This window comes from Euleptes europaea, chromosome 12 (genome assembly GCF_029931775.1).
Source record: "Euleptes europaea isolate rEulEur1 chromosome 12, rEulEur1.hap1, whole genome shotgun sequence".
Lineage (NCBI taxonomy): Eukaryota > Metazoa > Chordata > Lepidosauria > Squamata > Sphaerodactylidae > Euleptes > Euleptes europaea.
Genome location: NC_079323.1, coordinates 354,074 through 370,042, shown reverse-complemented (window position 1 = coordinate 370,042; position 15,969 = coordinate 354,074).

The window sequence follows — 15,969 nt, the reverse complement described above, 5'->3', positions numbered from 1 at the left end:
GTCCCGTTCCCAAATGAAGGAGAGGGAATCACGCCAGGCGGGTGGCAGATCAGATTGGGCATGGGGCAAAGGACTGGGTACCCTCGGGAGTGGAGGCTGTGTAGTGACCCTCTCGCTTCCAAGTTCTGCCTGGCCACCAGCCCCCACCGGGTGATCGCAGTAGCGCAGCCGCCCCGTCAGCTCCGGATGAGCACAGCAGGCTCTGTTATCGCGCTATAGCGCACAGGGCCCGGATGGCGGCGGCACCATGCTGCCCGCGAGGACCGCAGGCCCCCAGAGCCAATGAGGAGCCGCAGCGGAGCCCACGTGGCAGGGGTGGGGAGCCAAAAGAGGCCGAGGAAGCTCCGAACTGGGCTGCGCGCCACGCCACCTGCCCCGGGGCACCGGTGGAAGTCGGCGGGACTCGAATCCTGGCCCCGGGCTGTGACTCTACCGCCCGGCCCCAGAGCACCTTCTTCTGGGCAGCTTGGCTCCAGCTCCAGCCACCTTCGGAGCCCGGCAGGCTTCCCTACAGCAGCAGGGCGCGCCGGAGCCGCCCTCCCCTCGGTCCCTTGGGTGGCCCTGCTGTGCTGGGACAGCCCTGGGGCCCCGATCCCTGTCCTGCTGGGCACGTGGCTGGTGCCGCCCTGCGTGAGCCAAGGAGCGCCGCTGCTCAGAGGATGAAGCGCCAGGCCGGGCATCTCCCCGGGGCTGGAAAGAGGCTTCCGGGCGGCACAAAGCGCTTCTTCGCCTGGAAGGCCGGAGTCCCCTGAGCCACCCAAAGCCTCCCAGCCAGCGGCCCCCCTCCCCGGCCTCGGAGTCACCTGGTTGAGGCATCTTTCCTCCCCCTCGGAGGCTGGGAAGGGGGAAGCGGCCTTCATCCCCCCTCCACCATGTTCCCAAGGATGTCCGCAGACAGTCGCCTGTTGCCATAGTACCGGGATGGTCTCCATGGCGGCATCATGCACTGGCCTTGGTCTGGGCACCAGCAGCACCTTCCTGCCTTGAGCAGAGGAGAGGAGCAGGTGGGCGGCTGGCTGCCCCACACGGCCAAGGCACCTGGGCAGGGGTCCCGAGGGGCACGTGTGGGGCTGTGATCCAGAAGCACCTCCCCACTGCCACCTGCTAGGCAGAAGGGGGCTTCCTACCTGCGGCCCAGCTCCTGGCTCCCCCGTGAGGCCTTGACTTCCAAGGCCATTCACACCCATTAAAGATCACACGTGTGCATGCACGCAGGAGCCTCTCAGGCCTTCCGCATGCTGCACAGCAAGCGGGTAGGGAGGGGTGGATGGATGGCAGGAAAGGGCCCAGAAGCTTGGGGGGCCAGGGTCACGGGGAAGGAGACAGGTGGGGGCCCCAATGTGGTCCTGCCCGTATGGGGGAGGGGGCAGACCCAGACTCTGTTTGCTTTCCAAGAGTGGTTCTTGGACCTGGATGGGTCTCGTGTCCCCCCCCCGCCCTGGCGGGGCGGGGAGCTGAGTTGCCACTCGGAGCCCCCCTCAGCTCAGTCGCGCACTTTCCAAACACGCATGCAGGCTCTGGGGTGGGTCTAGCGCAGGGGTCCCCGACCTTTCTGAGCCCGTGGGCCCCGGTGGAATTGTGACACCAGGGGAGGGGTGCAACCACAAAATGGCTTCTGCTAGGGGAGGAGCCACACAGACACGCAGGTGCGGGAGAAGGAGGCCCATCGTGCAGGGGAGGAGGGGGGACATTTTAATCATGCTCTGGAAAGAAGAGGAAGAGAGGAAATGTGGTACAGAGACAGCATGAAGACGCGGCGGTGGGGGGGGGGAGAGCGTTGTGCACCTGTGCAGAGCCCAGAGCAACCTCTGGTGGTCGGTGCAGGAGGGGCAGGCAGGCAGGTGGCTGCGGCTCCCCACCCCCTCCCCGCCACCGCATACTTCTGGGCCCTGGACAGCCTTTCCCTCGCGCTGCAGCTCAGCTGTGGCTTCACAATGAGATGGGGTGACATACTCACACAGAGACACACGGTCCGCCTCGCTCTCCTGCCCTCCCAGGGACAGCCTCTGGGGGGTCCAGACAGCCCTGCAGGAAACAAAGCCAAAAGACCCTGCAGAGCGGGCCACACCCCAGATGCACGAAGAGGGAGGCCTCGCTGCCCCCTCGGCTGGCCGCCCTTTGAGGCAGGGTGCTGCCCGAGATGGGCCACGGAGGGCCCGATCCAGAGGGGCTCTTCTGAGGCGCTTATGGGTAGGCAGGCAAGTCGACACCCACCCTCCTCAACACCCGAGCCCAGCCGCCTCGGCCGCAGCGCCAGCCCTGCAAGAACCACTCGGCTCTGCTTTGCCAGGGCCTGGGGCAGCAGGGACCTTACGCGATCCCAAGGAGGAAAATGGAAGGGAGAAAGGGCGGGCGGGGGCAAGCCCAGCCCTCAAGTGAATGAGGAAACCAAGAGGCTGAGAAAAGCCAAGCCAAGACAAGCGCGTACTACAAAGAGAGATACAGGACGTAATGAATTAGTGCATACATGCATTTTAATGGAACAGAGAGCAATAAAACCAAAGAACTATTAACAACCGGCCCAACTAGGTGAGGGCTGCAGAGCTTCACTGTGGCGCCGCTGCTGACCGGGCTCCTTGGAGATGCCCCTCCCGAGTCGATGACTGCCATACTGGTTAGAGTGTCAGACTGGGACATGAGATGGTTGGGTTCGAATCCCCGTGACGGGCCCTCTCGACCTGACCTTCCTGGCAAGGTTGCAGTCGTGAGGACAGAGTGAAGGAGGGGCAAACAATGTGAAAAGACGCTTGGGGTCCCAGTCAGGGAGAAAAGCAGGATATAATTTAAAACACAAACACACACACACATTAAAAGTGTCCCCAGAGCCCTAAGGGACCCCTGTGTCTGCGGAAGGTCGGCCAAGCCTGTGGGGCAGAAGATGGGGTAGAAGCGCTGGTGCCCTGGCCACTAGTCCATGGGGCTGCCGCTCTCCCTTCGGCCAGGAGGTGGTGCAGGCAGTGACTGGCCGGACCCCTGGGTGCTGAGGGCCCTCCCCTTCAGGAGCCCCTCCGGCCAGGGCTCCATCAAGCCCTTCATGGGAGGAGGGCAGGGCCACCGGGAAGCCCCTTCCCTGACCCCTGGGTGGGCTTCCCAGCGCACTCCTCTCAAGGATTTTATTGCGGGTGGAGGGGAGAGCTGGATATCACCTGTGTGCAGGTGACTGTCAAGGTCAGATCTCCAGATAACTTCCAGCTGGGGATGGAAAGGCGTTTCCAGCAGCATAGAATCATAGAGTTGGAAGGGACCACCAGGGTCATCAAGTCCAACCCCCTGCACAATGCAGGAAATTCACAACTACCTCCCCTCACACACCCCTAGTGACCAGAAGATGGCCAAGATGCCCTCCCTCTCATCATCTGCCCAAGGTCACAGAATCAGCATTGCTGACAAGTGGCCATCTAACCTTTCTTAAAAACCTCCATGGAAGGAGAGCTCACCACCTCCTGAGGAAGCCTGTTCCACAGAGGAACCGCTCTAATGGTAAGAAAATTCTTCCTAATGTCTAGGCGGAAACTCTTTTGATTTAATTTCAACCCATCGGTTCTGGTCCGACCTTCTTGAGCAACAGAAAACAACTCGGCACCATCCTCAATATGACAGCCCTTCAGGTACTTGAAGATGGTTCTCATATCCCCTCTCAGCCTTCTCCTCTCCAGGCTAAACATACCCAGCTCCTTCAACCTTTCCTCATAGGACTTGGTCTCCAGACCCCTCACCATCTTTGTTGCCCTCCTCTGGACACGTTCCAGCTTGTCTACATCCTGGGACCGGCTCTCCCGGAAGCACTGGCGCTCCCTCCCATGGGGTGGCTTTTGTTCATTTTGATTATTTTTAAGGTGAGATTGTATTCTAAATAGCACGCTGGAGTTATTCAGACTTTAAAAGGTTCCTGATACAACTTCAAGGGGTTCCGTAGGGCCTGCGAGGCAGAGCTTTTCCATCAGGCATACAATTGAGGGCAGCCGTGGGCATTGTATTTGCTGGGCCCCCTCCCCTCCCTTACGTTATATGCTGTATCGACCTGAAGGGATCTGTTTGTCTTGGTCCACACGACTGAAGTTGGATGCCATCCTGGGGTTTTAATTGGGATTTTAATGTTTTAAGTATAGGGCTTATTGATAAAAGTTATTGTTTTTAATGTTGCTGCTGTATGGTTTTAAATGACGTTACCCGCCCAGAGCATGCTCAGTCCTCATCAGGCTCTCTCTCCCCCCCTCCCCAGTTAATTGACACGGTCTTGTTTTTCTCTGAGTAGAAAAACCCTGAGTGAGGACCCCTGACTCAGTGGTGGGGGGGCAGGCGGGGCTGCTTTTGGGACCAGCCAAAGCCACCAGTGTGCTCTTTCCCTTACGATATTTCTCTCCTGCTTGTCAACATCTGGCCTCCAGGGAGTAGGCACAAAAAGGGCGAAAGGAGGAAAGGCCAGAAACACAGAAGAGCCGCCCAATCGAGTGAGCAGGAGGGAGGCCGCTGGCCGCAGTGGCCGGACCCCCCTCCTCCGCTGGAGCTGGGTGCTGTGACCGCTCACCAGCCGGGCGCAGAATCCCTGCCAGAAAAGGAGGCAACGCTCGATGGGGGAGGACCCCAAGGGAAGAGGGGTTTGCTTTAAAATGTTGCACATGAACACATGGAGCTGCCTTCTACTGAATCAGACCCCCCTTGGTCCATCAAAGTCAGTATTGTCTACTCAGACCAGCAGCGGCTCTCCAGGGTCTCAGGCAGAGAAAGGTCTTTCCCATCACCTACCTGCCTGGTCCCTTGAACTGGAGATGCCGGGGATTGAACCGGGGACCTTCTGCATGCCAAGCAGACGCTCCACCACTGAGCCACAGCCCCTCCCAACTGCCCCTCTTGAGAAAGCTGAAATGAAAAGTCACTGCGGTGGGTGCCGGTCCCTGCTTTCGAGCTCTGCCCAGCTGGAGAGAACCAAAGGGAATGTCCTGTCCCTTTAGGAGAGGCTGGCCAGGGAGATCCGCCAGGGAAGAATCTGCTCTGCCTCCTGCCAGGAAACGCTGCAGCAGCCTCATCTCCACACCGGCACAGGCAGGAACTTTGTCGCCAGGCCTGCCTGTGGCCACCCTCTTCACACATCATCGCCAGGCCGCTGGCCGGCTGCCATTTGGGCCTTCCCACTGGACTTCCACAATGCTCCTCTCGGGCCTGTCATGGGATGGCTGCGGGGGGGGGGCATGCAGAGAGAGCAGAGAGCTCTAGCCGGAGGGGGGGATGGAAGGGGCTTCTGACCTCTAATCACCAGTTGGCCTCTTCTTCTTCTTCTTCTTGTTTTCTTTTCTTTTCTTAAGGATCCAGAAGGTAAGAAGGGGAAGGGGAAAGCAGCGTATTAAAAGAAAGAAAGAAAACATACACGCTTTCTCATGTAAAAAATAACCGAGCAGGCTACATTAAAATGGCCATATCTTTCGGGTTAACTATTATCCAGATGCAAATATAGGTACTTCCTAAGGATAAACATCTTACGTTTCGACTTCCGGGTCAGCTGACCCCCCCCGCTGCAAGCGCGGAGCCGCGCTCCTGCCGTCCGCTGCCTAGGGGCGCAAAAATCGGCCCCGATACAAAAGGCAAGCGGCACCCCTCGGACAAAGAGGGGGTGCAGGATCGGGTGCCGGTGGCGGACCCGTCATTAGAGCGGAGTTCGCTGTGAAAACGGCGACTTTCGCTCTGACGGGATCCGCTGAAGAGCCGGCGTCATCTTATGAGATAGCAGGAGAGAGCGAGGAGGAAGCTGATTTACAAGCAAGTTTTTTGAATCAAACTTATTTTATGCTTTAAAGTTTTTTAACTGGGGTGTGTGGCAGTGGATCTTCAATAAACTAACTCTGAACTATCTATAATTTCGTTTTGTTCTGTTTTTAAAAAGTTTGGCTTTTTGCCAGCTGACTGACGCACTTTCTTTTTGCATTGAGAACTGGAAAAGCAAACAAGATCTGTTGAAAAGCAATCAAGTGACATGGAAAAAGCTTGCTGAGATGTCATGGTGATTGTTTTTTCTCTATAATGAATTATAACATCTGAAATTCTATTTTTTAATATGAACTAGAGAAGTTTTCTGCCCCCCCCATCTCCTGTATTTGGATTACAATTGTCTGCTGCCTTTTAGCTTCTCAATGGGTGAAAAGGAGAAGCATACTAAGGATATTCTTAAAGATACAAAACTGGTGGTACAGATCCCTCAAAGAAGAGCTTCAGCATCACAAATTACACCTAAGCAGTCTCCAGTTGCAACAACATCAGTAACTGCAAAGATGTCTTCAAAAACCAAGCCTGAAGTGACAATGAATGCTTTATATGATCTCCTATCTAAGACTCATCAAGATGTTGCAGAAATGAAGCAGGAGCTAGCCCAGAACACAATGACTACATCTCAGAATTCGGTTGCTATAGCTGCTTTGCAAGATACAATTTCATCCCTGACTGTCAGACAAGATAAGGTTGAAACCAAACTTAAAAAGACAACACAAGAAGCTAAAGAAATTAAAAAGAAGGTGGATACCCTAGAGATGTCATTAACAGCGGTATCTGAGAGGGAAGAAATCCAACAAGACCAGATAGCAATGATTGAATATAAGATTAAAGAATCTTCCCTACGCATACGTGGATTGAAAGAAAAAATTGAAGATCGGGATCTGCGTGGATATCTGACAGTACTCTTGGCAGACTTTTTACAGGAATCTCAAGAAGTTATAACAGGAATGATTGTAACAGCTTACAGAATAAATTCTGCATATGCAACCAGAAATAAAGTTCCAAGGGATTGCCTACTTCAACTATTTTCAAGGAGCCATCGTGATCTGATACTCAACACTCACTACAAGACACCGCTTAAAGTTGGAGATGAGTCTCTGCGACTGATGAAAGAAATACCTGCTAGATTGCTAAGGAAGAGGAAAGATTTCATGGAGATTGTACAACGTTTGAGATCCAATGGAATACAATTCAGATGGGAATACCCAAAAGGTATTTCTTTCATCTACAAGGCGAAAAGATTCAAGTTCACAGAATTGGACAAGGCTGAACAGTTTTTGAGGAGATATGATGCTGAATTGGCTAAGCCAAATAAGCCAACTAAACAAGTTAAAACTAGAGAATCTCCAGAAGAAGAAAAGGCAGATGAAGCATCTGGAGGAGGAGAATTGTCAATAGACTCATCAGAAGAGTCACCAATTGAAGATATTGGCTGAACAAAAAACTGGGGATGGGAAAAGGGGGCAGGATATGAGCTAAAGTTTGATAATATTGATATATGAAGGTTAATGGATCTAACTGAATTTTGATATGTTACAGGTTTTATCTTGGAATATTAATGGATTGAACTCTCCCAACAAAAGAAGCAAAATATACCATCATTTACAAAAAACTAAGGCTAATATTATCTGTTTACAGGAAACACATATACTTCCAAAGGATATATTTAGATTAGAAAATTCCAGATTGGGTACACTTTTCACGGCATGTAACGGCAAAAAAAAAACTAATGGTATAGCGATGTATTTACCTTTACTATTAGAACCAAAACTAATATATCAAGATACAGAGGGTAGAATTTTAATGGTGGAAATAAAATGTGATTTTCAGAAGATATTACTTGTGGGAATATATGCTCCTAACTTTAATCAAAAATTATTTTATGATAAATTGGCAATGATAATGGCGGAATATGCTACAGATAAAATGATATGGATGGGTGATTTTAATGGAGTAATGGTACCTAAGTTGGATAGATCTGGTAAGAAGAAGAAAGCAAATAATGAGGGTAAATTACCAGTTAATTTTGAAGTTCTTATAGACCAATGGGATATGTTTGATGTCTGGAGAATGATAAATGGTAATAAGAAAGGATATACTTTTTTTTCACAGAGACATCTTTCATATTCTAGGATAGATATGTTATGGCTTACTAAAGGTTTGATAATGAATTCAGAAGATTCAGAGATATTGCCTAGGATATTATCTGATCATAATGCTGTAACAGTAAAGATTAAAATAGGTGAAAGGAGGTATAAACCCTGGAGAATTAATGATTTTCTTTTAAAAAATACCAAAATAGTGGATAAAGTGAAAATGGAGATATTGAATTATTTTAAGGAAAATACAGGAAAAGGCACCCGAGAAGATATTATTTGGGATGCTGGTAAGGCCGTAATTAGAGGAATATTAATTCAGCAAAATTCAAGATATTATAGGGAAAAGGAGAAAAAGAAGGAGATATTAGATAAAATAAAACAAGAAGAAAGGCACCTTAGTAGAATACATGATAAAATGGCTAAACAAATACAGCAGACTCTGATAAGAAAATATCAGCATCAATATGAATTTTTAATTACGGAGGAAATCGAACGGAAAATTATGTATAACAAACAAAGATTCTTTGAACATGCTAATAAACCGGGCAAAATGCTAGCATGGCAGTTGAAGCAAAAAAACAAAAAAGTATTAATAACCCAAATAAAAAGGAAAGGTAAGATAACAAGAGAAAAGGATGAGATAATAGATACATTCGTGGAATTTTATACGAATCTATATAAAAAAAATAAGGTGTCAGAAATAGAATTAGATTCATATCTTAACAAACTGGATCTGGGGAAAATTTCCCAGGCGGATAAAGAAAGCTTAGATTTACCAATAACTAAGGAAGAATTTAACAGAAGTGATGAATATATCATTATCAAAGGGTATTATTCCTCAAACATGGAAACAAGCAAATATAGCATTGAGACCAAAACCGAACTCAGATTTATTGGAAGTTAAAAATTACAGACCTATTTCATTATTAAATATAGATTATAAATTATTTGTTGCAATTTTAACTTTGAGATTAAAAAAGGTATTGAATCAATTAATACATGAAGATCAGGCAGGGTTTTTACCAGGAAGACAACTTAGTCAAAATGTAAGGATGGTGATAGATATTTTGGAATATGCAGAACAAGATACAACACCTTTAGCTTTGGTATTTTTGGATGCGGAAAAAGCGTTTGATAATGTTAATTGGCAGTTTATGATTAAAGTGTTAGAATTTATGGAATTTGGGGATAATTTTAAAACTGCTATAAGAAGTTTATATACTCAACAAACAGCTAATTTGATAATAAATGGAACATTATCACCGAATATTGAAATTCAAAGGGGAACGAGACAGGGATGTCCTCTTTCCCCTTTGTTGTTTATATTAGTATTAGAAATGTTACTGAATATTCTTAGAAAAACGGATGAAATAACTGGAGTGCGTATAGGGAGAAATCAATATAAATTGAGAGCTTATGCAGGTGATTTAGTTTGTATTTTTAGCGATCCGATTGAACAAATTGATAGATGGAATAAAATATTGGAGGTTTATGGAAAGCTTTCAGGATTTAAAATTAATAAAACGAAAACTAAAATATTGGTTAAAAATATGACTCTTTCACAACAACAAATTTTAATCAAAAAGACAGGATTTACTATTGAACATAAAATTAAGTATTTAGGTATATGGTTATCGAATAATAATCTTAACTTATTTCAACTTAATTATGTAAATCAATGGCAACAGATAAAGAAAGATCTGGTAAGTTGGGAAAAAATCCCATTATCACTATGGGGAAGAATCTCAGTAATAAAAATGATGTTGTTACCCAAAATGCTTTTTTTGTTTCAAAATTTACCAATTTTGAAAGGAATACAGATATTTGAAGATTGGAAGAAGGATATTATGAGGTTCATTTGGGGTAAAGAAAGACATAGAATTGCATATAATAATTTGATAGAGCTAAAGGAAACAGGAGGTTTGGGACTACCTGATTTGAAAATGTATTATCATGCAGCTTGTTTTACTTGGATTAAAAATTGGATCCTCCTAGAGAATCCAAAATTATTAGAATTAGAAGGGTTTAAATTAAGATTTAGGTGGCATGCATATTTATGGTATGATAAGGAGAAAGCGAACAAAGACTTCAACTCCCATATCATACGAAAAAACTTAATATTAATTTGGAAGAAATATAAGGATTATCTAGAAAGTAAAACACCTGGATGGATTAATCCCATAGAAGCATTTTTGAGAAGAGGTACACACTTAAATCTAGACTGTAATAACTATAGGGAGTTGATAGAATTTAAAGATGGATTATGGATAATGAGATCAAAAGAAGAACTTCAGATTAAAGATTGGTTTATGTACTACAAATTAAAAGACATATTTAACAAAGATATTAAAGTGGGTTTTAATCATTCCAAATCTATTTTTGAGATAATATTATATAAAGGTAATAAAGGAATGATAGGAAGGATTTATAAATTACTAATAGAGATGAATTTAGAACAGGAAAGGATTAAATTGGTGATGATAAAATGGATGAGGGACCTTGGATATAATATAGATATGGAGATATGGGAAAATTTATGGAAAAAGGAATTTAAATTTACTATCTCGAATGAAATAAAAGAAAATTTATATAAAATGTTTTATAGATGGTACATAACTCCAGTGTTATTGAGTAAGATGAAAAAAGAAGAAAAAGCGTTATGCTGGAAATGTAGTAAAGACACTGGAACTTTTATGCATGTATGGTGGTCTTGTAAAAAAATTAAAAGATTTTGGTGTTTAGTTCTGAATGAAACAAATAATCTGATTAAAGCAAAAATTAAAAAAGACCCTGCTTTTTGTTTATTAGGAATCCCAAAAAAAGGTTTAGATAGATCTGACAGAGTCATATGCCAATATAGTTTTGCTGCTGCAAGAATTACTATTGCTAAAAAATGGAAGCAAACAAATAAACCTTCAATCAAAGAATGGAGAGAAAAACTATGGTTTTATATGCGGATGGCAAAGATTACAGATTTTTTACATGGTAAAGATTTGGAAGAATTTAAACATACTTGGTTAAAGGCCACCGCATATTGGGATAAACTGGCAAAAACGGATTTTAAAGCTATATTTAACGAATTATAGTTTAATCTGATGTTTAATTAAGAAACAAAATAATAGATTGTTTTTACTTACTGTCACAACACTTTGCCGGAAGTCCAACGGTGAAGGGCACTTTGGTGGGTGGTAGGTTATGACGCATTATAGACCATTGGTTTTTTTTTTATTTTTAATGAATAGATAGCAAATATTAATGTACTAGTTTAGGTCTTAATAATGCGTTGTGTAATTTTTTATTTTTTTTTGGTTATATTTGTATTATTTTGCTTTTGTTTTTACTATTTGTATTATATGTATCTTTTTTTTCTTTTTCTTTTTTTTGGTTTTGTATTCTTTATTAAAAATTCAATAAAAAAATTAGAAAAAAAGGAAACATCTTACGTTTCTTATAACTATTCAGGCAATTTTCTACTCTACTTCAAAAAGCTAGCTGGTGATTATATGATGTTAAGCTTTTAATGTTGTTTCAATTAACTTTTGGTTAATTTACACCCTTTTCGTTAAGACACCCCTTCTGTTGCATTCATCGGGCAGGTCATTTTAGCCATGACTGCATATTCCACCAGTTTATCTTTCCATTCTTCTATCTCTGGAAGAGAGGATTGTTTCCATCTCTTTGCAAGAACGACTCTGGCCGCAGAGGTGGCATATTTAAACAAGTCCTTAAGTTGGGAAGGCAGTTCTGCTGGAATCACTGGTTGGGCCTCTTCTGATCACTCTCCAGCCCATGAAATCTGCTCTGTGATGAAGCCTCTCTCTGTTTCTGTCTCGCTCTCTGATTCCCCTGGCAGGAGCCATTCAGTCCAAGCGTGTGGGCCCGAGGACAGCTGTTACCTCCCAGGAAAGGGAGATTTCAAGGTAGCTGGGAATATGTTCCAGGCACACAGCTGAGTACACAGCCCAGGCCTGCCGGAGAGATCCCTGCTCGCATCTTCATGTGGGGCGAGGCCGCTCCCCCATAGTCCTCCTCCTTTATTTACTACATGTATAGCCCAACTTTCTCACTGAGACTAAAAATATAACAAAGAATTAAGTCAGACAGCATAAGGCATTCAGCAAGAATCGCAGCAGGATTTTGGCATCAGGAAACAATGTAAAAATAAAACCTGTCTAAGGCACGGCAGTCCTGACCTGGGTGGCCCAGGCTGGCCTGATCTCAGAACTCGGAAGCTAAGGGAGGGCAGCCTTGCTTAGTCCTTGGATAGGAGGAAGACCAGGGTTGTCTATCCAGAGGCAGAGAAATGGCAGGCAAACCACCTCTGAATGTCCCTGACCTTGAAAACCCCACCAGGAGTTGACATAAGAAGAGAGAGGAGCGGGGAAGGCATGGGTGGGGGGAGAACAGAAGTATCCGGGGGTCAAATCCAGATCCACATTGGCCGGTCAGAAGAGGGGCAGAGGGTGGAGGGGAGGGCAACATTGCAGGGAGGGAGAGGCACCTAAGGAGAGACTAGATCCCACAGGTCCCCCCCCCCAGCGAAAGAACAGTCAGATTCTTCTCTCTTGCGGCTGGCACCCCTAACCCAGGAGAGATTAAAGGCTTGTCCATCAATTGTTGTGGCTTTGGGGGCTTTAATTGCAGGGGGTGGGAGGGAGGGCTTTGCAGGAACAAATCTGAAATAAAAGCCAAGACAGGGACAGCTCGAGAGTCCCATAATTTCCCCTGTAATATCCGAGATCTGTTTGATCCCCAGCTGCCTCCTAATTTCTTTCCCTATTTTTTTGCGTGTTTATTACCTAGAAGACCAGGTTTCCCACCCTCCCTCTAATCAAAAGCAACGCATTGCCCTCGGCCTCCGAAAGGCAAACGGTTTGCAGAGCAAAGAACGGGATTCATAGGATTCTGGGAGGAGGAAAACAAAACAAAACAAAACTTGAGTATTCTATTCCCCACCACCCTGTACAACACCCCCCCCCAAAAGGGGGTCTCTGGCATCCCAATGCACCCCCCCCCAAAAAAAAACCTCGAGGCAACGGACTGTTTGTGGCAGGTTAACTACCCTGCATCACGATGCAGTCTTGGGCTCCATGACTCACAGCAGCTGCCCAGCACCTGTTCCTGGCTCAGGACCCTTACCTCACCCCCACCCCCCAGGCCACAAAGGATGTGCCCCAGTCCCCATCAGAACAGGCAGGCCTATGGAGGGGGGGGGTCTGCTCAGCATCCCCTTCTGCTGCCAAGACTGCCACCTGCTGGCTGAAACAGGATATTTCAGCAGCACCCACAAGGCCCAGCCTGCATCCCCTGCGCTCCTCCCCCAATAGATACCCCGACCATAGAATCATAGAGTTCAAAGGGACCACCAGGGTCATCTAGTCCAACCCCTGCACAATGCAGGACATTCACAATTACCTCCCCCCCACACCCCAGTGACCCCTACTCCATGCCTAGAAGATGGCCAAGATGCCCTCACTCTCATCCTCTGCCTAAGGTCATAGAATCAGCATTGCTGACAGATGGCCATCTAGCCTCTGCTCAAAAACCTCCAGGGAAGGAGCACTTACCACCTCCCGAGGAAGCCTGTCCCACTGAGGAACCGTTCTGACTGTTAGAAAATTCTTCCTAATGTCTAGATGGAAACGCTTTTGATTTAATTTCAACCCCTTGGTTCTGGTCCAACCTTCTTGGGCAACAGAAAACAACTTGGCACCCTCCTCAAGCCCTTCAGGTACGTGAAGATGGTTCTCATATCCCCTCTCAGTCTTCTCCTCTTCAGGCTAAACATACCCAGCTCCTTCAGCCTTTCCTCATAGGACTTGGTCTCCAGACCCCTCCCCATCTTGGTTGCCCTCCTCTGTACCCGTTCCAGCTTGTCTACATCCTTCTTAAATTGAAGTGCCCAAAACAGAACACAATACCCCAGGTGAGGCCTAACCAATCAATGCCCTGTGAGCTGCCTGGGCTCAGAGCTCAGGCCTCGGCTTCCCTCCTTATAAACCCTCGGCCAGGGGGGGTCCCCTTCTTCTGCGTAGAGGAACCTGATTTTGTTGCTGCAGCTGGTTCCAGATCACTGGAGCTCCAATGAGCTTCTTTGGCTCGGTCCTCTACTGGGCGCCACTTGTTTTATTTATCGGAATCAATTAGTTCTCCGAATTGATAAATTGCTGAAGTGTTTTAATGGTTATAATTTATTATGTATGGTTTTGTTGTTGTTGTTTGGTGTAATCGTTAAGTTTTAATGTTGTTAGCTGCCCTGAGCCCGGCTTTGGCTGGGGATAGAGGGCAGGGTAAAAATCAATCAGTCAATCAAACAAATAAATAAATCTAAAAACACCCCCCTTAAGGCTGCACTGAGTCATACAAAGAACAGCAGAAACGGAACAGGAACACGAAACAGGGCACCCACACACACTCCCAGTTGGCGCACCCAGAACTTGCAAAGGGGCCCCCCACAGCAGAGGTGCTGGCTGCTTGGGAGAAGAAGAGGTTGGCCAAGCAAGCAGAAGCTTGCTTAGGAAGGGCCTGGGCCTCAGGGGCAGAACCTCTGCTTGGCACCCAGAAGTTCCCGGGTTCAATCCCTGGCAACATCTCCAGCTAAAAGGACCAGGCAGTGGGTGATGTGAAAGGCCTCTTCTACCTGAGACCCTGGAGAGCCGCTGCCAATCCAAGCTGCCAATGCTGACCTTGGTGGGCCAAGGGTCCGAGACGGTATAAGGCAAATTCATTTAGAAAGGAGCCGTGATTGAGGAGAACATCTGCTTGGCATGCAGCAGGTCCCACGTTCAATCCCCGGCATCTTCAGTTAATGAATCTGGCAAGAGGTGATGTGAAAGACCTCAGCCTGAGATCCTGGAGAGCTACTGCCAGTCTAATAGGCAAGACTGACTAAGGGTCTGATTCAGATTAAGGCAGCTTCATGTGTTTGGGAGGGGCTCTGGCTCAGTGGAAGAGCCTCTGTTTTTCACACAGAAGGCCCCAGGTTCAATCCCCGGCATCTCCAGTTTAAAAGGACCAAGCAGTTGAGACATGACTGACCTCTGCCTGACAGCCTGGAGAGCCGCTGCCAGTTTGAGTAGACAAGACTGACCTGGATGGGCTGAGAGGGGTCTGAGTCAGTATAAGGCCGATTCATTTAGAAAGGAGCCATGACTGAAAACATCTGCTTGGTACGCAGCAGGTCCCAGGTTCAATCCCCGGCATCTCCAGTTAATAAATCTGGCGGGAGGTGATGTGAAAGACCATTCGCTGCCTGAGACTCTGGAATAGACAAGACTGACCCTGTTGGACAGAGGGTCTGATGATTCAGTATCAGGCAGATTCATGTGCTACTTCTGTGAAAAGCATCACCAGTGGATTTTTCAGCTGAGACAACTGTGAAAGTCACGATGAAGGGGCCGCCTACAGTTCAGGCATCCTCGGCCCCTCTCCAGCCTCTTGGGGAATCAGGGTGTTCACGGCAGGCAACCGTCCTGTATCCCTACATGGTCTGGGGGCTGTGTGACTCATGGCAGCCGCCCAGCACACGGATTACTCAAATGACATACAGAGGTTGTCTGGCACCTCCCAGATTTATTGTAGCACACGGCTAGAGCCTTCTGCACTCCGATTTGAAGTGAAACCTCTGTGTGTGAGTATACACACCTACTGGCACATCTCGAGCGGAAACATGGTGAGCTGGGGAGGTCACAGTATGGAAAAAAGCAACAGAATTTATGAGACAGACATGGGGATGAGTCACAGAGGTGACAATCATGTCGTGGATGATAACACCACCTGCCTTGTTACATTAACCAATCTTAAACCTGCAGTGAAGTTGGGCCTCTTGCCGTCCTGGTTGATGCCCATGCAGGCTTTCCCCGCAGGAATCTCCTCTATTGTGTGTTTGATGCAGGTCGCATTTCCACAAAGGCGCCCAAGGCCTGAGCGCTTCAGCCTGGCCCAGGAACGCCGGAAGAGCCTCAGAAGGAAGAGGGGCGAAGGGCCCAGAAGCAGAGCCATACAACATTTCCAGTCTCAGATTCAAAACTGATAAAAGTATTTCTTCACACAACGCATCATTAAATTGTGGAACTCCCTGCCCCAGAAAGTGGTGATGGCTGCCAAC